The following is a 26058-nucleotide window of genomic DNA, read 5'->3' on the forward strand; positions in this document are numbered from 1 at the left end:
ATACAGATGTACCTACATCAGTATCTGGAGAAACATTCTGAAAGCCAGTCTAGTTCAACATGGCAGTGGTTCAGTCAGGAATGGGAACTTAAGCAATAGCTAACACTTTTCCTTACTCAGACTGTTAGGGACCCCAAGATAAACACCTGCTATTATAAGAACCCCCTAAAACACCACAGTATATGTCCCTTTTAAATTCAGAAACAAACCGAGCAGTTCAGCAACAAATTCAGCTCTCTATGTTCAAAGTCAACACTAACAGACAAGTATTTCAGTGATTTCTACTGCGATCTTTCAGACAAAAGAAAAACACAGCTTACGTGTGTGTGTGTGTGTGTTTTTGTAACTCCAAGCAGAGCTCTGTACTTCCTCACGTCGGTTTGATCTCCTGCCATCAACGGGCTCTGTAGTCTAACTGTGGTCACCTGTGTGAGGGGAAGGAAAGAGGACCTGCTGCACCTCAGGTTCCAGTGTGTACAGAGTCCCGTGGGCTGCCGTGTTCAGCACACACAGCTGGGACGCACACACACACTGTCCTTGACTGTCATTCTCTGGAGAAAAATATCCTTTTGTTGTTCCACTTATGGTAAGAGAATGGAAGCCGTTTTTGGTGTGCCGTGCATACTCTGTAAAACTAGACCACTGGTCAGTGTCTCCCTGACATACCCTGTCAGAACCACTTTGGGCTTGTGGTTTCTATACCTGGCAGTGTTGGAGGGTTGCTCTGTGTGTGGAAGAGAGAAGCAGCAGGTATAACCACTAGGGGGAGGTAATGTCTGATTAGGCATCATTCAGTCTCCTGGTATTAGTGAGAGGAAGAAATCCGCCTATACTAGTGTAGATCAGCGGTTCCAACCAGGCGTACTAGGACCCCTGGGGGATACATGGCCGGATACATGGCCTATCCACAGGGGGTACTTGAGAAGACTCATGAGACCATAGACCTACTGGTAAAATGCACAAGAGGGTACTTCAGTGGTACTCCGGGCAGAGCAACATTCAGTTGGTTGTACAGTAACTGATAAAGGTAGGGAACCACTGGTTAAGATGGCTAAACACTTTCCAATTTCGTCTGGTATGACGTAGCATTGCGATAAAGCTGCTCTCACTACACTTGAGGTTAATAAGAATACGATTTCAGATCGCGAAAACGTCTATCATACATGTCAGGTGTCAATACTGGCCGATGTCATAACGCGGGAGGTTGTCTTCTCTCCAATGAGCCATTGACCATATTTTTAGCGATATTCCTACCACGACGAATTTGTAATTTAACAGAGGGTCTACCACATTTCTCCTATTCGTCTGCCTTTTCAGTCCAGGGTGCATTGCATGGCCGTTGCGAATGTCAGACTCCATTCTGCGAGGCACATAGATCTGCAGGTTGACCATGGTGAGATTGTAGACTCCTAAACTGATAGTGCAGTTTGTTTAGGCCATTTTACAGCTAGCTAGCTACTTCACATGCTGATATTGACTTTGGTATTATTTTGTGTAGCTACGTTTGATAGTTTGCTAGCTAGCTAGCCAGCCCATAGAGAGGGTATTGCATTGTGGCTTTTGTGGTCAACTTGAGCTGCAACTGATTTCCACAATGTTGCTACCAACCTTATTATAATGACAAAAACTATTGTTTGCACATATTTAACACTCCAAATTATAGGAATTTGTGGTTTTGGATGGATTTATTCTTTATCATAGTTCAAATACACAGTATGATTAATGTTTAATGTGATGGATCTTTTGTCATGAAACATTGCAAACCGATTCCTATTCACTATTGAAATGTGCTATACCAGGGTTACTGTTAAGTTTCTCTATCTATTACTTTAATGTATCTTTAAATGGTAATGGAACGCTATCGTACTCTGCTGAACAATTTGGAATTGATGGTGCGGTTGATTGTTGAGATGAACATTTTTAAAATGAATATAAAGAACAGATCCTTGGAGCATGAACATTACTAAGTACAAATATAATGTCAACATTTGCTAAAATAACATATCTGAGTACAAGTGGTCCATCCAGTTGCTCATAAATGTCAAGTGCGATGCATTTTATAAGTTCTGAAACCTGCAGTTAGTATCATGTTCTGTGTATATCCGTACTAAAATTACTTTTTTTGTTCACTGTTCAAACCTTGGTTTCTGCCTCACTTGGAAAGCACATTTCCCTCATGCCTGTGTGCAGGGGCTGCTTCATATCATGTTAATGTAGCAGTGTGATGTTGTTCCCCTAGATTACGCACCAAATTGCACACAAGGACCAATTCAAATAGGCCAGGTCAAGAGGGGATGTTAATAATCTAATAATAATAATAATAATTCAGTGTATTTTTTTATTTAATTACAGCTGCATAGCTAATGTTTTTATTTGGTGTACAAACACTTTTTCATACCAATATTGTACATACAAGTGATTGTAAAAGTTTTGTATATTTTGGTTTGGCCCATCGCGGGTTATCTGTATCCCCATACCACTTTATCGTTCTCTTTTGCCTGACCCTCGGCTAGCAAGGTGCCGGATAGCTGTGACTGCACCAAGGGTAACGTGTGTGTTGTCTCTTCGTGTGCAGGGCAAATAAAAAGATTTCAACGAGCAGACCATCAGTTGTGGCAGCGTCTTCATTAAGAATTACACAACGCAGAACGAACCACGCTACAAACTGGTGCCGCGACCTGCCGACTGGTTAGCTCAAGCTGACCACCGGAGCTGTGCATGTGGAGGAGATGCGCGACCCGCGCATGCGCACTTGTTGATGGTTTGCTATAAGTGAATGTATACTGTAAATAGTGAAGGTGAATGTAGCATATTCACTAGATAATTGTATTGGCGTTTATTTGCATGTTTTGAGGGAATTTGTTTATTGCATTTTTTTTTGTATTTGTATGCAGTAAATTACATTGTAGTTTAGTTCTCTATTGAGCCATGGAAGACTCTCAAGTCCATAAGATGAGTTATGCTGGGGATTTTGGTGTGGTTAGTGTGGGTAGAGGGAGGGGTGTCCATGCATTTACACCATTGGTACAGTCAGCTCCTGGGAGTAGAGTGGCTGCTAGTCCTGAGTTTACAAGCACTGGGAGGGGTAGGCTGTTTACTCCACCTGACCAGGGTATCCCACCTCTGTCTCTTGATGTACCATTGTCCCCAGTCCTCAGTAATAATGGGACACCGAGTCAGCTTAGTGACCTTATTAAGCAGATTGGTTCAGAGATAGGAGAATCTATCAGAGCGAGTTTACTGCAGCCTGGGGCTTCAAGTCTTTCTCCTGCCCATTCCCCTGACCAATCCCAGCAGTTTCCCCTGCCTCAACAATGTGGGTCAACTTTAATTGATGCGTCCAAGCTGAATCTGGTTGTGAAGTCAGAGGTTAGTGCTCCACCTTTCTTCAGGGGTGATGGCTCAGATAAGTACTCTGTCCTGGAGTGGGAGGAGCTAATGGGAGTCTACCTAGAGAAGAGGGGTTACACTGGGTCTGAGAATGTTGGGGAGGTGATGTCTAGGCTCATGGGGAGGGCACGGGATGTGACCAAAGTCTGGATGCGTAACAACCCTGTTGTCACAGATGTTAAGGCAGTGTTCAGTGTTCTCAAGCAACACTTTGGGGATACTGTCTACTCAGGTATGCCATTAGCTGACTTCTATTCAATGAGACCATATGCTAATGAGGGTCCACTAGATTTCTGGATTAGGCTTAACAAAGCTGCAGAAGCAGCTGAACAGTACCTTGTAAGTGAGGGTAGAACCTTGCCCAATCAGTGCTCAGAGTTGGCAGTCATGTTTGTACGTAACTGTCCTGATAAAGAGTTGGCCCAAGTGTTCAAATGCAAACCCCTTCGTGACTGGACAGCCAGTGAGGTACAGGATCGTTTGGATGAACTGTTAAGGGAGCGTAAAGCATGTAGAACACAACTTTCACAGCAGGTGGCTGCTGTCTTCGACTCCCCCCAGGAGGAAGTGGATCCTGAGAGCAGACCTAATGTGTCATCTTTTTCTCGATGTGGCCGTGAACCAGAACAGGCCCAATCTGTATCTGAGGGTGGGACATTAGAGAAGGTTTTGAGTATGCTAGAGAAGGCTCTTGTCAGCAATACTCAGTCTGTGAACAGAGGGCCCCGTAAACAGTTCCCCAAACGTGAGCGTGAGTGCGCTGTCTGTGGAAGCACTAATCACTGGACCAAAGCTCACTGTCAGATGCACCAGCTGTGTTTCAAGTGCTTCTCTCCTGGCCACATGAGCTTTGACTGTAGTGAGACTGGGAAGCGAAAGAGCCCTGTATGTGGGCAGACTGGCAGGTCTCAGGAAAACTAGAAAGTCTCCATTCTGAGGAGGGCAATGTGAGGCAGTCTAATTTTTCCTCCACTGATGATGATATCCAATCTGTTTATTCTTATTTTTGTGTGTCAGTACCCAAGAACAACACAGTAATTTTTCAGAACACAATGAGAATTTCTCAGAATGACAGTTTGTTTTACACCACCGTGCTAGTACAGGATAAAGTTGAGCTGAAGGGGATGTTAGATAGTGGGTCCATGGCTACTACTCTGCGCGCAGATATTGTACCTCGGTTGAGGGAGGCAGGAGTGGTAGAGGGGAACTTTCTAGCTCCTTCAGACATCATACTGGTGGGTTGTGGTGGGACGCAAACTAGCCCAGTGGGCATGTGTGACTTGAAACTACAGCTTTATGGCTTCAGTTATGTAGTCCCAGTGCTGATTGTAGATGGGCAGGTTGATGAACTCATTGTTGGCACTAACGTGTTGAAGTCTCTGATTAGACAGTTCAAATCAAATGACAGCTACTGGCAGGTGGTGGGTACGCCAGGTCCCTCTGGACAGTGTGAGGACAGCCAGTTCCTGCGTCTCCTATCAAATCTGGAGAGATGGAGAGGAGACTCCATCCCAGATAAAGTGGGCACCATTAAGTTGAAGAGGGCAGTAACGCTCCAACCCATGAGTGAGCATCTTGTGTGGGGCCGCTTACCCCCAAAGACAAAACTCTCTGTGGGCAGTACTGTTGTTGTCGAACCCAGCACGTCTCGTTGTGTGAATCGACACATACTAGTAGGGAGAGTAGTTACGCCTCTGTGGGGGGATGGATGGCTCCCTGTGAAGATTGTGAATCCAACAACTTCGCCAGTTACCCTGAGACGAAATGCTAAAGTGGCAGATGTGTACCCTTGCATTGCATTGGAGGATTTTGATGATGTCAAGCAGAAAGCTGCTTACCAGAACGTGGCAAAAGCACAATGTGACAGCTCACATGGCAGTCTTACAGCCAAGAGTTCAGTTGATGGCAGTGTAGTTAATGGAAACAGTACACTGAGCAATCTTGGACTTCAAGGCCTGTCGGTTGAGGAGTGTCCAGTCTCACAGTTCTGGAAAGACAAACTTGTCGGTTTAATTGAGAAGTATGACACGGTGTTCTCTAGACATAGCCTGGATTGTGGAGAGGCAAAAGAGTTCTGCCATCGCATACGGCTGACTGATGACCGCCCATTTCGATTACCTTATCGTAGGCTTTCTCCAGCTGATTACCAAAAACTCAGGGAAACACTGGATGATATGGAGGAAAAGGAAATCGTCAGAAAATCCAGCAGCGAGTATGCCTCACCATTGGTGCTGGTATGGAAAAAGAATGGGGACTTGCGTCTATGTACTGACTTTAGGTGGTTAAACGCCCGCACAGTGAAGGATGCTCATCCCCTGCCTCATCAGGCTGATGTACTGGCGGCGCTGGGAGGTAATGCCTTCTTCAGCACAATGGACTTGACATCAGGGTACTACAATGTGCCACTGCATGAAGAGGATAAGAAATACACTGCCTTTTCCTCTCCTTTAGGTCTGCACGAGTACAATCGTTTGCCTCAGGGCCTTTGCAACAGCCCGGCTACGTTTATGAGAATGATGCTGACCATCTTTGGGGACCAAAACTTTCTAAGTCTCCTTTGCTATTTGGATGATCTGATGGTTTTTGCTAAGACGGAGGAAGAGAGTCTGCAGAGACTTGAGATGGTTTTCCAGCGGTTGCAGGAGCACAATCTTAAACTGTCTCCGTCTAAGTGCAAGTTTTTGAGGAGGTCTGTTAAGTTTTTGGGCCACATCATTTCTCAGGAGGGCGTAGCCACTGATCCTGCTAAGATTCAAACCATTTTGAATGTGACTGAGAGTGAGATGATGGAAGCTGATGGTGTCACTCCGTCTCCTAGCAAAATCCGTTCTTTCCTTGGTATGGTAGTATACTATCAACACTACATTGAGAATTGTTCCATGGTTGCTAGGCCATTGTTTCAGCTGACTACAGGTCAGAAGAAGCCTAGGAGAGGCAAGGGCAGAAAGAGGCCTGGTCCCTCTCGCAGGCTCACTGCTGCAGACTGGACTGCCGAGTGTCAACTCGCTTTTGAAGCTTTGAAAGCAGCACTAGTTGACCAGGCACTGCTGGCTCATCCAGATTTTTCTCAGCCATTTTTGCTTTCTGTTGATGCATCTACTAGTGGTTTGGGAGCGGTACTATCCCAAGTGCAAGATGGGAAGGCCATAGCCAGGCCAATAGCTTTTGCTAGTAAATCTCTTAATCATGCACAATCCAAGTATCCTGCTCACCGGCTGGAATTTCTAGCCATGAAATGGGCCATTCATGATAAGTTCAGCCATTGGCTGCGAGGGCATAAGTTTACGGTGTGGACCGACAACAATCCACTCAAATATATTCTTACAAAGCCGAGACTTGATGCATGTGAGCAGAGATGGGTTGCAAAGCTGGCACCTTTTGATTTTGATATCCAGTACATACCAGGGCCCAAGAATGTCGTTGCTGATGCTTTGAGCAGAGAGCCATTTGTCCGCCCCAAAGTTCTGCACCGACTGACAAGAATTCCATATGATGTCCTGCTGGAGGAAGCCAGAGGTCTTCGACTGGATGATGTACAAGACATGTTCCGTCTCTCCTGTGAGCAGCCCGAGGCTGGCTGTGGAACGTCTATGGCTCCTGGGAGTGAGTTGAGTAGAGCTGGAGACGATGTCAGTGGGTTGGTTTCCTGTGAAGAGGTGTCTGCTGTCCTCCAAGCCCATCGCCGATGGGATGATGGTGCCACAGTGAGGTCCGTTTCACATGTGCAGCACCTTGAGAAGTTGATGTCCATGGGTCAGAGCCCTTTACCTGTCCTTACACACAAGGAGCTGTATGATAACCAGTCACTGGATCCTATCATCAGCAGAGTAATGTTCTTTGTAGATAGAGGCCGGCGCCCATCTAGGAGAGAGCGAGTCTTTGAAGCTAAAGAAACAGTTTATACTCTAAGACAGTGGGGGAAACTCACCACGCGGTTAGGGATTCTGTATCGTGTCTCAAAACACCCAGTGAGTAAGAAGAAAATATTCCAGTATGTCGTACCTGTGTCTTTGAGAGGCCTTGTGTTGAAGGGAGTTCATGATGATGCTGGTCATCAGGGTCAGCAGCGCACATTGTGGCTCACGAGACAGCGGTTTTACTGGGAATCTATGGAGAAGGATGTCAAGGAATATGTGGCCCACTGTAAGAGATGTGTGTTGAGTAAAGCACCTGAGCCTGAAGCAAGAGCTCCACTTGTCTCCATTGTGACAACGGCACCTTTAGAACTTGTGTGTATTGATTTCTGGACTGCCGAAGATTCAAACAACAAGTCTATTGATGTGTTAGTAGTGACTGATCACTTTACTAAGCTGGCCTGTGCGTATCCATGTCCAAACCAGTCTGCTAAGACTGTTGCTCGTGTTCTCTGGAATAATTTCTTCTGCATTTATGGGTTCGCTGATTGCATCCATTCTGACAGGGGTGCAAACTTCGAGAGTTTACTTATTGCAGAATTACTTCAGTTATCTGGTGTTGAAAAGTCCCACACCACACCTTATCATCCCATGGGTAACGGTCAAGCAGAACGTCTGAATCGCACACTGGGTGGGATGATTAGAGCTCTGCCAGCTAGGTCTAAGGCTAAATGGCCTCAGATGTTGAACACATTGACATTCTCCTATAACTGCACTGTTCATGAGACTACTGGGTTTCCACCCTTCTTCTTGATGTTCGGGCGCACCCCTAGGTTGCCGGTAGATGTTATGTTTGAAAGTGTGCTGTTGGATGGGGACACAGTAGATGTGGATAAGTATGTCCAGTCTCTGGGTGAGGATCTGAGAGAGGCCATGACATTGGCCCAGCAGCATGCCAGTAAGCAACAAAAGAGACAAGCCGAGGTCTACAACAGACGGTCTAAGGGTCACTCGGTGCAGAAGGGAGATAGAGTTCTACTTGCTAACAAGGGGGAGAGGGGCAAGAAGAAACTGGCTGATCGCTGGGAGAGTGTGGTGTACATAGTGGTTGCAAAGAACAGCTCACTGAACACATATCGTATCCAACACCCTACCACTGGACGCATCAAAACTGTGCATAGGAACCTGATTATGCCAGTCAACTTTCTGCCTTTACCTTCGTGGGAGGAACCTGAGGGTCACGGATCTCTATCGAGTGGTGACGTGATCTCTGAGATGTCTGCAATGTCCAGCCAAATGGATGGGAGTGACGCCAGGACTGTCCACTGGGTAGCAGGCCTTCCTGAGTCTTCTGGGAGGATACTCCAAGAGGATGGTGAAGTCCCGGCTGATGGAAGTGAGGTGGAACAACCGTATGAAGTCCCCTTAAGTGAGGTGTGCTCAGCAGAAGTGGACCAGAGAGATATCCCCGAAGCCTACAAGAGTTCTGATTGCGAAACTCCATTCAGTGTGGATGATGTTACCTTGGTTGAAGATGCTTCGTCAGTGTGGTCTGTGACAATCTACCAGGATTCTGATCAGTCGTCTGACACTACTAGTGTTGAGTCGGTAACTGAAAGTGTGCTGGCTCCGGAGATGCGGATCTGTAGTACTCCCCATCCTGAGGTTAGACCTCTTAGCAGGGTTAGTGCTGTCTGTGACATTCCTGCTAGGTTTGTGGGTGAGGGTGTTCGGACTAGATTGGGTAGACTTATTAAGCCAGTGGATAGGTTAATCCAAACTATGTCTACACAGGAAATGAAACAGTTCTTGGTTTCTCAGTGACGGTAGGATATTGCCTACCTTTTCTTTTGTAGGAATGTAGGAAATCTAAGCATGTCTTAGAATGATTTGTGGGTTTGTCTAATATATTTGACAATTCATGTAACTTTGTGTGTAGTCCATCGGCATAAAATGTATATGGCATTTTTCGTATACGGTTGAATAAGGGATTAGCTACCCCTTATTTTTCCTAATCCTTCGCGGGATAGCTTTTCAGCTGATCGACCATTTGTGGGTCTAGAATTAAGGGACTACACTGGGTTACTCTGTCGCCCTGTGGGTGTGAATTTTTTTTTTTTCTTTCTTTGCTTTGTTACCTTTGAGGTAATGTGTTTTGTTTTGGGTCTATAATCTAGTGTAAAACAGTGGGGGTGAATGTAGCAGTGTGATGTTGTTCCCCTAGATTACGCACCAAATTGCACACAAGGACCAATTCAAATAGGCCAGGTCAAGAGGGGATGTTAATAATCTAATAATAATAATAATAATTCAGTGTATTTTTTTATTTAATTACAGCTGCATAGCTAATGTTTTTATTTGGTGTACAAACACTTTTTCATACCAATATTGTACATACAAGTGATTGTAAAAGTTTTGTATATTTTGGTTTGGCCCATCGCGGGTTATCTGTATCCCCATACCACTTTATCGTTCTCTTTTGCCTGACCCTCGGCTAGCAAGGTGCCGGATAGCTGTGACTGCACCAAGGGTAACGTGTGTGTTGTCTCTTCGTGTGCAGGGCAAATAAAAAGATTTCAACGAGCAGACCATCAGTTGTGGCAGCGTCTTCATTAAGAATTACACAACGCAGAACGAACCACGCTACATTAACACTTCATTTACTCAGGGTCACGTATGAAAGCCAAATATTTGCCTAAAATGGGTTTATGGGTGGACTGGAGAAGATACAATGGAACGCTGAACCCCCCCAAATTAGGATGATGGACTGATCCAACCCCCTCACATTAGGATGATGGACTGATCCAACCCCCTCACATTAGGATGATGGACTTATCCAACCCCCTCACATTAGGATGATGGACTGATCCAACCCCCTCACATTAGGATGATGGACTGATCCAACCCCCTCACATTAGGATGATGGACTGATCCAACCCCCTCACATTAGGATGATCTGTCCAGGCAGGTCCCACATGGATTCACTTCAAGGAGGGAACCGACTGGATTCCACCTCACATGCCTGTCTGTCTGTCTTACAGGAGCCTCTCACTAACACCAAAGAGGACAGTGCACATGGGGAAGGGACACACTTATGTCCACACAGGTCTATCTCGATTTCATTTAGTCTCTAGCTATGCTTTTGTTCAGTTTAACTTTTTATTCTCTGAGTTGTAAGAGCAGCCCTCCTAAGACATATCTGAGGGGAAGTGAAATTAGGAGATTCACAGTTGTCTTCAGAGGTGGTCGCTGCCTGCGACGTGTGTCTCTGTCTCTTCTCTTCCACTCTCCCGCTCATCATCCCAGCTGCTTCAGTGTAACTCTAGCAAATATCAAGGCCAGGACGGGGCTTTACAGAATTAACATATCTCACATATTGATCGCCCCACGCTCCCTTTGAAACCGACACTCCCGCTCTTGCACTTTGAACTCCCTCTCTCCAGTTCCGTCCAAATCATTTCAACATATAAAGGCTCCGTAAAAGCAATGGGGTTCAGGTTTGAGGTTCCTGTTACGGAGAAATGAAAGTTAATTTAGAGAAGCAGGGAACATATATTGACATCCCCCTACATCTAACATAAGGCTAAGAAGATGGGTAATATACAGGACATGGATATTATTACAAATCATATTGATACAAACTGCAGCCTGCCAAACAACAAACAAAAGCCCAAAACACTGCCAAAACACTTTTACAGATTGTTTACACTTATTTTATGTGCATAGACAAAACACAGATAAACAGTCTGTACTACACTGTACTATAAAACCCTTTGTGGAATGTAAGACTACCTTATGCAACCCATACTACAAAGTCAACAGTCAGCCAAAAACTGAAGCCTTAGGTTAAAAACCTGTAATCTTTCACTGTGTCGAGGTTCCTGCTGACAGTGTCCCTTTGACAAATAAATGTTTACAGCAAAACACTAACTTATACTTTTTACTGTTCTACATCATTCGACTATTCCATACATTATTAAGAGGAGGAGATGAGGGCTAAGTGAACTCTACTTTGTGGTTTGTGCTTGACTTGGTACAACATGTTTATAAAGCCTAACTAATTGACTTTCCACCATATGACAGCTTTCATCCCTCTCCCAGACATGTATAGCACATCCTGAAGGAGTATCACTTAGATCTTACAAATCACACAGTGGAAGCTAACCACATCAACACAGAGTTTCCACTCAAGGAGAATGTCTTTGCCACGCTGGCTGACATACCCTCATAAACTATGGTAAATCTCTGAAGAACGCAAACGTCTGCAGTTGAAATGAATTGAGAATGATTACAGTGAATGGTACGTGGGTATAGAGAACGTTTTGAAATGCGCTCAGGTCAGAAGAATGTAAAAACAAGCCTTCATCCCCGTTGACACAAGCTATCACTTTCAACACAGCGTCCTGCTGATCAAACTGACGCCCGATAGCCAAGGCGCCGGGGAATGATTCCTATGTTTGTGTAACAAACTAACTAAAAGGGGTAATTGCAAAGCTATACTCATACCCAGATACGGCCTGGTAAAGGGAGACCATTATATCAACATTAGAAATAAAAAGTAGCTGAATTCTGAAACCATGCTGATTAACTGAAACAAGTTCATATTACCTGAAACAAGTTTTCCATCTTGTTTGGACTTCTAATGGAACGTGAACGTTGTTTTAAGTCTCTCTTCTCTTATAAAGGAGACAAAAAGATTGAAAAGATTAAAAGATTCATTTATCCAGAGAATCTGCACATGAACAATAGCAGACAAGAGGAAAGTCAGACACTTCATTGTCACGTCCTCATTACTGATCAAAGTGATGCTCGTGGTTCTTGGGCAATTCTAGAGGGACAAACATTTCTCAAAAACACAGGAGTACCAAAAATGAACATTATGCAGAACTGCTGGACAAAGGCTTGTGAAACTTCAAAATGAATATTTTGTTTGCAACGTACTCTTTCTTCAAACATGTCTTTACGATCCACACTCCACTTGTTATGCCTATTCCCCCCATCCACACTACACTTGTTATGCCTATTCCCCCCATCCACACTACACTTGTTATGCCTATTCCCCCCATCCACACTCCACTTGTTATGCCTATTCCCCCCATCCACACTACACTTGTTATGCCTATTCCCCCCATCCACACTACACTTGTTATGCCTATTCCCCCCATCCACACTCCACTTGCTATGCCTATTAACCCCATCCACACTCCACTTGCTATGCCTATTCCCCCCATCCACACTCCACTTGCTATGCCTATTAACCCCATCCACACTCCACTTGCTATGCCTATTCCCCCCATCCACACTCCACTTGCTATGCCTATTAACCCCATCCACACTACACTTGCTATGCCTATTCCCCCCATCCACACTCCACTTGCTATGCCTATTAACCCCATCCACACTACACTTGCTATGCCTATTCCCCCCATCCACACTCCACTTGCTATGCCTATTAACCCCATCCACACTACACTTGCTATGCCTATTCCCCCCATCCACACTCCACTTGCTATGCCTATTCCCCCCATCCACACTACACTTGCTATGCCTATTCCCCCCATCCACACTCCACTTGCTATGCCTATTCCCCCCATCCACACTACACTTGCTATGCCTATTCCCCCCATCCACACTCCACTTGCTATGCCTATTCCCCCCATCCACACTACACTTGCTATGCCTATTCCCCCCATCCACACTACACTTGCTATGCCTATTCCCCCCATCCACACTCCACTTGCTATGCCTATTCCCCCCATCCACACTACACTTGTTATGCCTATTCCCCCCATCCACACTACACTTGTTATGCCTATTCCCCCCATCCACACTCCACTTGCTATGCCTATTAACCCCATCCACACTCCACTTGCTATGCCTATTCCCCCCATCCACACTCCACTTGCTATGCCTATTAACCCCATCCACACTCCACTTGCTATGCCTATTCCCCCCATCCACACTCCACTTGCTATGCCTATTAACCCCATCCACACTACACTTGCTATGCCTATTCCCCCCATCCACACTCCACTTGCTATGCCTATTAACCCCATCCACACTACACTTGCTATGCCTATTCCCCCCATCCACACTCCACTTGCTATGCCTATTAACCCCATCCACACTACACTTGCTATGCCTATTCCCCCCATCCACACTCCACTTGCTATGCCTATTCCCCCCATCCACACTACACTTGCTATGCCTATTCCCCCCATCCACACTCCACTTGCTATGCCTATTCCCCCCATCCACACTACACTTGCTATGCCTATTCCCCCCATCCACACTCCACTTGCTATGCCTATTCCCCCCATCCACACTACACTTGCTATGCCTATTCCCCCCATCCACACTACACTTGCTATGCCTATTCCCCCCATCCACACTCCACTTGCTATGCCTATTCCCCCCATCCACACTCCACTTGTTATGCCTATTCCCCCCATCCACACTCCACTTGCTATGCCTATTAACCCCATCCACACTCCACTTGTTATGCCTATTCCCCCCATCCACACTCCACTTGTTATGCCTATTCCCCCCATCCACACTCCACTTGCTATGCCTATTCCCCCATCCACACTCCACTTGTTATGCCTATTCCCCCCATCCACACTCCACTTGTTATGCCTATTCCCCCCATCCACACTCCACTTGCTATGCCTATTCCCCCCATCCACACTCCACTTGCTATGCCTATTAACCCCATCCACACTCCACTTGCTATGCCTATTAACCCCATCCACACTCCACTTGTTATGCCTATTCCCCCCATCCACACTCCACTTGCTATGCCTATTCCCCCCATCCACACTCCACTTGCTATGCCTATTAACCCCATCCACACTCCACTTGCTATGCCTATTCCCCCCATCCACACTCCACTTGTTATGCCTATTCCCCCCATCCACACTCCACTTGCTATGCCTATTCCCCCCATCCACACTCCACTTGCTATGCCTATTAACCCCATCCACACTCCACTTGCTATGCCTATTAACCCCATCCACACTCCACTTGTTATGCCTATTCCCCCCATCCACACTCCACTTGCTATGCCTATTCCCCCCATCCACACTCCACTTGCTATGCCTATTCCCCCCATCCACACTCCACTTGTTATGCCTATTCCCCCCATCCACACTCCACTTGCTATGCCTATTCCCCCATTCACACTTGTTATGCCTATTCCCCCCATCCACACTCCACTTGCTATGCCTATTCCCCCCATCCACACTCCACTTGTTATGCCTATTCCCCCCACCCACACTTGCTATGCCTATTCCCCCCATCCACACTCCACTTGTTATGCCTATTCCCCCCATCCACACTCCACTTGCTATGCCTATTAACCCCATCCACACTCCACTTGCTATGCCTATTCCCCCCATCCACACTCCACTTGCTATGCCTATTCCCCCCATCCACACTCCACTTGCTATGCCTATTCCCCCATTCACACTTGTTATGCCTATTCCCCCCATCCACACTCCACTTGCTATGCCTATTCCCCCCATCCACACTCCACTTGCTATGCCTATTCCCCCATTCACACTTGTTATGCCTATTCCCCCCATCCACACTCCACTTGCTATGCCTATTCCCCCATTCACACTTGTTATGCCTATTGTCCCCATCCACACTAAACTTGCTACACCTATTGCCCCCATGCAAAAAGCTCTGCCTAGTCCACCCCTCCACACTCCACTTGCTATGCCTATTGTCCCCATCCACACTAAACTTGCTACACCTATTGCCCCTATGCACACTCCATTTGCTATAACTATTCCCCCCATCCACACTTGCTATGCCTTTTCCTACCCATCCACACTCCACTTGCTATGCCTATTCCCCCCATCCACACTCCACTTGCTATGCCTATTCCCCCCATCCACACTCCACTTGTTATGCCTATTCCCCCATTCACACTCCACTTGTTATGCCTATTCCCCCATTCACACTCCACTTACTATGCGTATTCCCCCCATCCACACTTACTATGCGTATTCCCCCCCATCCACACTTGCTATGCCTATTCCCCCCCACCCACACTTGCTATGCCTTTTCCTACCCATCCACACTCCACTTGCTATGCCTATTCCCCCCATCCACACTCCACTTGCTATGCCTATTAACCCCATCCACACTCCACTTGCTATGCCTATTCCCCCCATCCACACTCCACTTGCTATGCCTATTCCCCCCATCCACACTCCACTTGCTATGCCTATTAACCCCATCCACACTCCACTTGCTATGCGTATTCCCCCCCATCCACACTTACTATGCGTATTCCCCCCCATCCACACTTGCTATGCCTATTCCCCCCCATCCACACTTGCTATGCCTATTCCCCCCCACCCACACTTGCTATGCCTATTCCCCCCCACCCACACTTGCTATGCCTATTCCCCCCCATCCACACTTGCTATGCCTATTCCCCCCATCCATACTCCACTTGCTATGCCTATTGCCCCCCCTCCACACTTGCTATAATGATTGCCCCCTATCCACACTTGCTATGCCCATTCTCCCCCCTCCACACTCCACTTGCTACGCCTATTCCACCCCTAAACACTCCACTTGCTACACCTATTGCCCCCATGCACACTTGCTCTACCTAGTCCCCCTATGCACACTCCATTTGCTATAACTATTCCCCCCATCCACACTTGCTATGCCTTTTCCTACCCATCCACACTCCACTTGCTATGCCTATTCCCCCCATCCACACTCCACTTGCTATGCCTATTCCCCCCATCCACACTCCACTTGCTATGCCTATTAACCCCATCCACACACCACTTCCTACGCGTATTCCCCCATCCCCACCCCACTTGCCATACCTATTCCCCCTATCCACACTTTTTATGCCTATTCCCCCATCCACACTCCACATGCTCTGCATGTTCCCCCCATCCACACTTACTATGCCAATTCCCCCCATCCACACTCCACTTGCCATACCTATTCCCCTCCCCATCCACACTTGTTATGCCTATTCCCTCCATCCACACCTGCTATACCTATTCCTCCCATCCACACTCCACTTGCTATGGCTATTGCCACCCATCCACACTCCGCATAATATGCCTATTCCCCCATCCACATTTCACTTGCTATGCCTATTGCTCCCCATCCACACTTGCTATGTCTATTCCCATCCACACTCTACTTTGCTATGCCTATTCCCCCCATCCACACTCCACTTCTTTCTTGTCTCTTCAGGTTGGACCACTGCAGAGGTTGGGATGATAATCACCCTGCGGAATCACAAAGGAAACCAAGCAGAGGAAACAAAAAATACTTCTAATGAGAAAAGATTCCTTCATCATACAACCTAGCCGCTGCAGAGAACCTATTATGGGCCTTTTAAAGTGGGGGAACTCAGGGTAGTGTGTGGCTGCTGACTCAAAGGAGGACAAGTCCCTCCCTCTGTGGGCCAAGCCCTCAGGGAACAATAGTGGACAATCTTAATCCCCAGTACCACATAATGAGCTGTAAGCTTTCCTTTCAGCACAGAAATGTCTCCCTGCTTACCGCTCTAATCACAGACAAATGCCCTTGTCCCATTCACAGGCCTGAAAACCTTGTTCTTTCCTGCACCTCTCAGCTAACCCTCGTCACCCGCTCCGTTTTTAAGTGTTGATGAAGTTTGAGTGCTGGACGACCCGTGAGAATGGATGGATGGGACCTAATTTCTCGTTGCATTGATGGCTCTTGTTGAGATGCTTTCCATGTTTTGATGGGTCGGCATCTGCTTAGATGTTGAGAGGCTTTTTGTTGATGTGAGATTCTCACTGTGCTATCATGTTGGTGAGGAAGGTCCATATTGGAGATGTGGTCTACGAGTGGACAAATCACCAATCTCGTTCCCTCATTATTCCTAGCGAGCCGCTACACATGTTCAGAATGACTTATTAAGAACGAAAAAGACATAGCATGCTAACTGCATGAGAAATGTTAATGCTTTCATTGAGAATTTCAGTCAGAACTGTGGGTTGGCTACTTAAGTTCCATTAGGGAGCGTTTGTGCGAGCTTGACTTACTCTGGCCCACAGTTTAACACATACAACACCGCCTCTAGCCTAAAACAGAGCTTGACTTAAGGCGTCCGCATGTTGTGTTAGATCTTTTAATCAACTTAAGGTCTTGTGAACATAACATGTTTTGCACTTCTGTTGGCTATTTATGGCCTGTGGGCCTCATTGACCTGAGCTCATACAACTTGTTGTAGAGTAAAAAAAGCCTAATGTATGGATTATTTTGACTATAACACATACTCAGATGAAACATATTGTACTATTTACCACAGACTAATTTGTGTCAAAGTTTAACAAGGACTCTCTCCTCCTCACCAGTGTCATGATCAAAGATATGATCAAGACCCTCACATACAGTATATCGTTTGGTCATTGTGCTGCCACAGAATTAATTGTGAGCATGGCCTAAAAAAAGCATTATATACCAGAGCTGTGAGAAAACTTCAATATATTATTGAAACAATGTTGCGATTGTTTGTGAGAATGCCAACAGGTGTGGAAAGATTATATTGGGGAAAGGTTCCTGTAGGGGTTGCCATGGAAGCCAAGAAGGGGAGTGAGGTGTTTGTGTGTGTGTGTGTGTGCTCAAACACACATGGTCCATCTAATGAATGGGCATGTGCCTGAACTCAATTTTATACACTAATTGTAGTCTCACACATTCATTTCTAATGACCGGTCATTTTTGACTGGGAACACCACAGGTGTACAAAAGTTGAATAAAACACCCAAAATGTAATGAAATCATCAGAATGTATTTTGTGTGTTCAGATGCTCAGTGTGGACAAAGTCACTTATGACAATCAGATTAAATGAACTACATTTTTCAGAGAGAAAACTTGTAAATCGGTCCAAATCGACCGGAACACAGGAGGTTTAATACATTCAGTAGCATGATAAGAATATTCCTTGAAAATTTGGGGTAGGTGCAACGTAAGACAAAAAAATGACAATGGTTTGAGTGAGAGGACTAACTAGTGTTTCCAAGTGGCCACACACCTCTCCAAAGTGTGCACAGTTCCTAAGTCATTTCAATGTACTTTCATGACTCAAAGAAGAGTCTTCAACTATAAGGTGTTTTTTTAAGCTCTCCCAGCTGTGCCGTTGAGGAACTAGAGCAAGCACAGTTGTTTTCTTTGGAACAAAACCCTGCATCCCCGCTTTTACACAATTACTTTTGTTGTTTACGCAATCCAAAAACGGTCCAACGATCCATTAAAAATCCCAATCTGGGTCAGGTGGGCATAATTTGAAAGCTTGTTCTATTGCCAACATGACTAGCTAAAGCTATAAAATAGGATCTTACAGTGTTAGGCTTTCACAAGGCAATTCAGAGAAGCAGATCGTAATTTTGGTGCGCATAGAATGGCGTCATGCGTGGTCCACTTAACATTTTCTTCACAATACAATCCAGGGTATAACCCCATGTCAAACTGCACATTAAACATAGTGATCAGAAACGTTGACACTATATATTACTTGAGTTTTATTATATGGAAATGTAAAGTGCACATTTGGAATCATAGGTGTTTGGCTTGCTTGTATGACATCAAAGCGGTATTTATTAGAATCACCAACGTCTCATCTTTCAAAATACATTGAGTCCTCGTAATTTACAGCATTTCCCTCAGACAGCAGAACATTTGATAAAGTTGCCCAATTACCAGGAGGGATGGGGGCAACTTCTTGTCACACGGTGCTCAAGTTCAGAACAGCTGTCAGTCAAAACCCATACAGAGCTGTCAACCGCAGAGCCTGAGCTCCGGCTTCATGTATAGCATGTTACTGTACAGCCACTGCATTCCAATTAAGGTGTTTATCAGTGTTCAAATCTGATATTTTCAACCCGTATACGGGTAAATGTGTAAAGGGTTAACCCATACAACACTGCCCCTAACCTCAAACAGAGCATGAAGACATACAGAAGAAAACAATAGACCTGAAACCAATTCAACTCCTGAGAGAAAGAAGACTTCCAGCTGAAGCATGTAGCGCTCTGCCAGGGAACCTTTCTTCCCTTTGAGCGACGGGTCAGCGAGGGAAAGGGAGAGGGCTGGATGAGGAATCCATTAAAACAGAACGACAGCTAATCGGCTTAGGGAGAGCTGCTCTGTGGCCGGACCAAATGAAAGATTTTGGTTCCAAGACTCCATGTTCCATTTAAGCTCCCAGTGGAGCCGCATGAGCCCCCAATGGGGAGACAAACGACCAGCCACTTCAGGGATGAGGTGACAATTAAGCGCTACAAATGAATAAGCCCACTAGCCAGATCAGCTTTGAAGATGCTACAACTCTCTTTATTCTAGAGAACATTCCTGTAATAAAAGTAAGTGTTTCAAAGCATACTGTTTTTTTTTTAAATTTTACTAGGCAAGTCAGTTAAGAACAAATTCTTATTTTCAATGACAGCCTAGGAACAGTGGGTTAACTGCCTTGTTCAGGGGAAGAACAACAGATTTGTACCTTGACAGCTCGGGATTCGACCTTACAACCTTTCAGTTACTAGTCCAACGCTCTAACCATTAGACTACCTGCCGCCCTGATACTGTGAACAGCATTGGTGCTGCAGCTGCAGCTGTACATAGTCCATCGGTATATAGCCCACCCAATTTACCTACCTCATCCCCATACTGTTTTTATTTATTTACTTTTCTGCTCTTTTGCACACCAGTATCTCTACTTGCACATGATCATCTGATGATTTATCACCCCAGTGTTGATCTGCTAAATTGTAATTATTCGCTCCTATGGCCTATTTACTGCCTACCTCCTCATGCCTTTTGCACACATTGTATATAGATTCTCTTTTTTTTCTTTCCTACTATGTTATTGACTTGTTTATTGTTTACTCCATGTGTAACTCTGTGTTGTTGTCTGTTCACACTGCTATGCTTTATCTTGGCCAGGTCGCAGTTGCAAATGAGAACTTGTTCTCAACTAGCCTACCTGGTTAAATAAAGGTGAAATAAAAAAATAAAAAAATTGGTCCATCTAAAGACATTGAGCTAATATTTTCGGATGTCTGCCTGCATAGTTCTCATCCATTCTCTCAATCTTGTTTCCGTTTATCTGTGGTTGGTGAATTGATCCAGGACCGTGATGTGGGCCCATGACAGTGCAGCCTCCTCTCCAGCCCACAGGAACAGGCAGGCGTGAAATGGAAGTCTGGACCCCCATGCCCCTGTGCTTGGGGGGGAAGGGGGGGGCTCTGTCCCTGCCTCACAGGTCTGTTGCTGTTTCCTTTCCGGCTCTTTGAATAACTGCTTGCAAATAGCTTTGAAACCCAAAGCCCCACTCCCACCTGTGGCATGGCAACCCCTCTGGACTGCTATGTTGACATTTGTGTTGTTTTCTTCATTTCCGCTGTGTTGTTTCCAGGGGGAGTAGCTTCTCTAACAATGTGATAGGGAGGCAATGTTATCAGCTGGGGGGATAGGATAGCACTGGTCTAGTTAACATTGTAGGCACAACAATCTGGCTCAACTAAACTAAACACTATATGATTTCACTATGGTCTATCTGTGGCTATGGCTGCAGAGAATAGTGCTTTTTAATGAACTGGCATGGACTGTACCTAATGCTGAAGTTACACTAAAAAGATCTTAGAAATGTGTGTAGCTTACTGCATGTATACTACTCCCTCAACACACGGCATTTCTAACTTTTACGATGTGAGAAACAGGTTTGTGAATTCTAACATGAGGGAGAGCAGAAGCTCTGTCTGTCAACTCTGATTTCTACAGCTCTGCCACACCCTGTAACCCTGTTCCCCTTTCTGTCCCAAATGGCACCCTATCCATTTCTAGTGCACTACTTTTGACCAGGGCCGATAGGGCACTTTATAGGGAATAGGGTGCCATTAGGGAAGCATACTCTGTAACACTGTTCCCCTTCCTGATCCTTCCCTACTACAGACTGCCAGTCAACCCCTGGTTCCTGACCACCCATTCGCTCATACCACCCCACCATCATGGCAGGCAGGCCTGTGGACACATGGCCAGTGAGGATTAGTGGAGCACAAGTGAAGACAAATTTACCCAGCCACACGCCACAAAGGCCTCGTTAGCACATGAAGGGGAGGCAAGCGGGGGGGTCAACATCAGAGAGCAGCTTCCCAGCTACCAACACTATTCCAACGCCCAGCTCTCTGAACCAAGAACTAAAGAAAAAACGCCAATCCTATCCTCCCCCTTCCTGTCCACCTCTTGCAATGGTAGCGTGGCTAGAAGTTCAATAATTAAGAAGCTGAAAACAGATGTGAAAACACTACAAAGATGCCAGATTCCAGGTATAAACATATATCTAAATTAAATCACCAACTATTCATTTCAAATAAATATTTTCCCTTCCACATGAAGTCAAAATCAGCGAATTACAGTAAAAGCCCTTTGTAACTTGACCACAGGATCTGAGTGCAGACCATGGAACAGCCTTCAGCATTCAACCCTCTGTGTGTGAGGGAGGGAGGGACAGCCGCTGTTTGAGGCCCTACACTTTGGGTTCTTTCTTCTCCCTGTCTGATGAGACACCAGATTTCTCAATAAAACTGCAGTAACTCGAGTCAATGCCTCCGAGCACTTTTCAATTTATTCAACATCTAATGGGATATTGTGGAGAGCACCCATGAAGGTTGTGATATTGGTGGTAATATGATCTGTTTTCTTAGGTTCTGCACGGAGAGAGCTGTGGAATTTGACACTTGCGTCATGGTGGAGAGCGAGAGAGAGAGAGAGAAAGAGATTAAGGGGAACAGGCAGGTCCAGAGAGTTTGTTCCCAGTTCATTTACCTTCTCGTAACATTTCTTTCTCGGTGTGTTTTTTCAGTACAGACTCAAGGTCTGTGTGTGTGGAACATGGATACAGTGTGCCTGCCTGTAAAGAAAAAAACATTCTGAGAATTACAATTGCGGGATCCTCTACCATATTCAGTAATCGTTACACCTCAACAGATGTAAGACACATGACCAATAGTGTGTTATTAACTTGCAATTAAGATTAGTGTCTCTTGTACCACACATTCAGAGTTCTTACAGCAATATTCTTACAAGGAATAACAGACCGTTCCAGAGCCTATCACAGTTGTGCACATGGAGGACGGACATATATAGAGGGCAGAGAGAGTGACATTGACCTCTCACTCCAACAATCACCAGCGTAAACACAACTCACCAGGCAGTCATGCACTCTAACCAGCAGCAGTCACATTCTGGTCAGATTAACCAGACTGATCCAGTGAAAAAAGTGTTTATTTTAACTACTGTTACTAGTAAAAAACATGCCTCGATATCAGTCAGGCACATCCCTATTTGGACACAAAATGTGACCTTCAGAGTTAACTGTGTTCCTGTATTGACACCCTGACATACACCCAGGAAGCCTATCCTGTTCAACCCCTGAAAAGGAAAACTAAATGTTGCTGCTGGTAGAGGTTTTCACTTCTGCACTATCCGTACAGTATGTCTACACCCCATCCCACTGGCAGCATGTGAGTGTAACAGTATAACTTTAAACCGTCCCCTCGCCCCGACCCGGGCGCGAACCAGGGACCCTCTGCACACATCGACAACGGTCGCCCACGAAGCAGCGTTACCCATCGCTCCACAAAAGCCACGGCCCTTGCAAAGCAAGGGGCAACACTACTTAAGTCTCAGAGCAAGTGACGTAACTGATTGAAATGCTACTAGCGCGTACCCGCTAACTAGCTAGCCATTTCACATCCGTTACACTCACCCCCCTTTCAACCTCCTCCTTTTCCGCAGCAACCAGTGATCCGGGTCAACAGCATCAATGTAACAGTATAACTTTAAACCGTCCCCTCGCCCCGACACGGGCGAGAACCAGGGACCCTCTGCACACATCAACAACGGTTGCCCACGAAGCACGGTCGTTACCCATCGCTCCACAAAGGCCGAGGCCCTTGCAAAGCAAGGGGCAACACTACTTAAGTCTCAGAGCAAGTGACGTAACTGATTGAAATGCTACTAGCGCGTACCCGCTAACTAGCTAGCCATTTCACATCCGTTACATGAGGTCAACAGAACTATCATAAATAGTACAGTCAGGTTACTGAACCGTACTGTACACGAGTTGGTACAGCTACACATTTTTCCCATAACCTTTAGAGTACAGTGAAACCCTGTGTTAATGGTAAGAGAACCAAGTGCATAAAGAAATAGATACAGTCTGCCTGTCTATCCCTCCTGGTCCAGGATCAGTCTATCTGCCTGTCTATTCCTCCTGGTCTAGGATCAGTCCCAGATGTTGGCTCAGTCTGAGCTTCTAGCGCCAGAGTAAGCTGCAAAAATCACCATAAATCACATTGTGTCACTTCCAACCAGCTCCCTACACACACACATCTCTATCCAACACTCCTTTCTAGTCACGCTTGTGTTGTCATCACATTAATAAATCCGGTAGTGTCATTCACGATGGTGCAATATACAACTTTATAAATATGAGAAGTAGCTTTGTGAGTACAGTACAAGCTGTGGGTCCCATCATGAAGCCATTCTCCATCTCACTTTGTTCCTCTACATCAGTGGTTCTCAAACTCTTTCACTCAGAACCCCCTTTTCTAGTGTTGAGGAACTTTCACTCAGGCCCCCCTTTAGCCAGGCCTGCTAGAACACTCTGAGCTTGGTGATAGAAGTCCAGATCAACATGTGCTCCTATTATGTGAGCCCAATCCTCAAAACTGATCAAACCCCCAGACAAAACAATTGGATGCCAGAGGCAGCAGGCATTAGTAAACAAACTGGGATGCTCGTGTGGCAAGAGGAAAAATAAATCTGTCATCATGGCAGCCTGCAGTGTAGTAGTTGTAAATGAATTCACATATGAGTAAGTGAAGGGGATGCAGCGGGTGGGAGGGAGGGAGGGGAAAAAGGGAGGGAGGACACGGCCTGCCACTGACGGATGAACAGCGATGCCTTTACTTGTGTTTTTGCGGTAACGCTTGGCGCCTCCTTTTCCTAGATCCTTGCGTCCTTTTTCTTTTTTGTTTGTTCTTGTTTAAAGTGCTTTGTCTTGATTGCACAGATACATAATGTATTTAAAAAATCATAAAGTTGGGTTATATTTCATAATAGATGGGTTAGCTGACAACGTCACGAAAACGATGCACACGCTTGAATGGGGCAGAAGTCTGAGTTGTGATTCTGGATGGGCAGATAATGTAGCTACCAACAATGACAAGAAATTGCAATGTGGGGAGTCGTAATGGACTCGTTTCAGCTAGTTTAACCTTTTTCTTTTTTTTAAACCTTGTTTTGAGGTGTTTTGACTGATTTCATGTCAATGCTAATATGGGAAACAATTTGCTTGCTAGCTAACAAACAACTGTAACAATGTACTCATTGGGAAAATGTATTTATTTTTTCAATAAACATTTGAGACTAAATATAGTTTACACGTTGTCAACAATCGAAGCCAACCCAGTCTGTTTTGCGCTATAGTGGCGCACGCATCGGTTTTGTTGCTAAACAACCAACCCGTCTATATACACATTCAATATCAATGACTACCAGCTGGATGGATGAAGGGTTCCAACAGACTCCTCTCATCACCGGTCAGTCATCAACACCAAGATAACACTGAAATAACGCTGCTGGGGTGGGGAGATTACAGTATGTACAACCTCCCACTCATTTCAAGACGGACCAACTGTGGTCCCACAATGGTTGAAAGACTGAGCCAAATGCAACGGTCGGAAATGAGCATCATACAGTGCATTTGGAAAGTATTCAGACCCCTTGACTTTTTCCACATTTTGTTGTATTACAGACTTATTCTACAATTTATTAAAGTAATTTTTTTCTCATCAATCAACACACAATACCCCATAATGACAATGTGAAAACAGGTTTTTAGAAATGTTTGCAAAAAAACAAACAGAAATACCTTCTTTACATAACTATTCAGACCCTTTGAGACTCGAAATTGGGTTCAGGTGCATCCTGTTTCTATTGATTATCCTTGAGATGTTTCTACAATTTCATTGTGGTAAATTCAATTGATTGGACATGATTTGGATAGGTACACACCTGTCTATATAAGGTCCCACAGTTGACAGTGCATGTTCGAGCAAAAACCAAGCCATGAGGTCGAAGGAATTGTCCATAGAGCTCCGAGACAGGATTATGTTGATGCACAGATCTGGGGAAGGGTACCAAAAAATGTCTGCAGTCACCAAGACTCTTCACAGAGCTGTCCGCCTGGCCAAACTGAGCAATCGGGAGAGAAGGGCCTTGGTCAGGGAGGTAACCAAGAACCTGATGGTCAATCTTACAGAGCTCCAGAGTTCCTCTGTGGAGATGGGAAAACCTTCCAAAAGGACAACCATCCTGAGGGGCCCCCGCTGATCCTCAACACAGGGGACCTGTGTGTGTGCTTAGTCCCCTCCTGTACTCCCTGTTCACTCACGACTGCGTGGCCAAGCACGACTCCAACACCATCATTTAGTTTGCTGAGAATAAAACGGTGGTACAGCTGATCACCGACAATGATGAGACAGCCTAGAGAGAGGTCAGAGACCAGGCAGTGTGGTGTCAGGACAACAACCTCTCTCTCAAAATGAGCAAGACAAAGAAGATGATTGTGGGCTATAAGAAAATAAGGGCCGAACACGCCCCCATTCACATCTACAGGGCAGTAGTGGAGCGGGTCAAGAGTTTCAAGTTCCTTGGTGTCCACATCACCAACAAACTATCATGGTCAAAACACACCAAGACAGTCGTGAAGAGGGCACGACAACGCATTTCCCCCCT

At 45.6% G+C, this 26058-nt stretch overlaps 1 protein-coding gene and 1 long non-coding RNA gene across 2 annotated transcripts in view; one reads left to right on the top strand and one right to left on the bottom strand.

Annotated features, from left to right (window-relative positions):
- Positions 1 to 26058, bottom strand: part of fgfrl1a (fibroblast growth factor receptor like 1a) — a 102996-nt gene that overhangs the window by 18026 nt on the left and 58912 nt on the right. The gene's annotated exons all lie outside the window — the stretch shown is intronic.
- On the top strand, positions 799 to 21853 carry LOC129827597 (uncharacterized). The gene is made up of 3 exons (XR_008755192.1): positions 799 to 1027; positions 20386 to 20518; positions 21208 to 21853. It is a non-coding gene; the product is annotated as an uncharacterized LOC129827597 (long non-coding RNA).

Source organism: Salvelinus fontinalis, chromosome 29 (assembly GCF_029448725.1).
Source record: "Salvelinus fontinalis isolate EN_2023a chromosome 29, ASM2944872v1, whole genome shotgun sequence".
NCBI classification, from domain to species: domain Eukaryota; kingdom Metazoa; phylum Chordata; class Actinopteri; order Salmoniformes; family Salmonidae; genus Salvelinus; species Salvelinus fontinalis.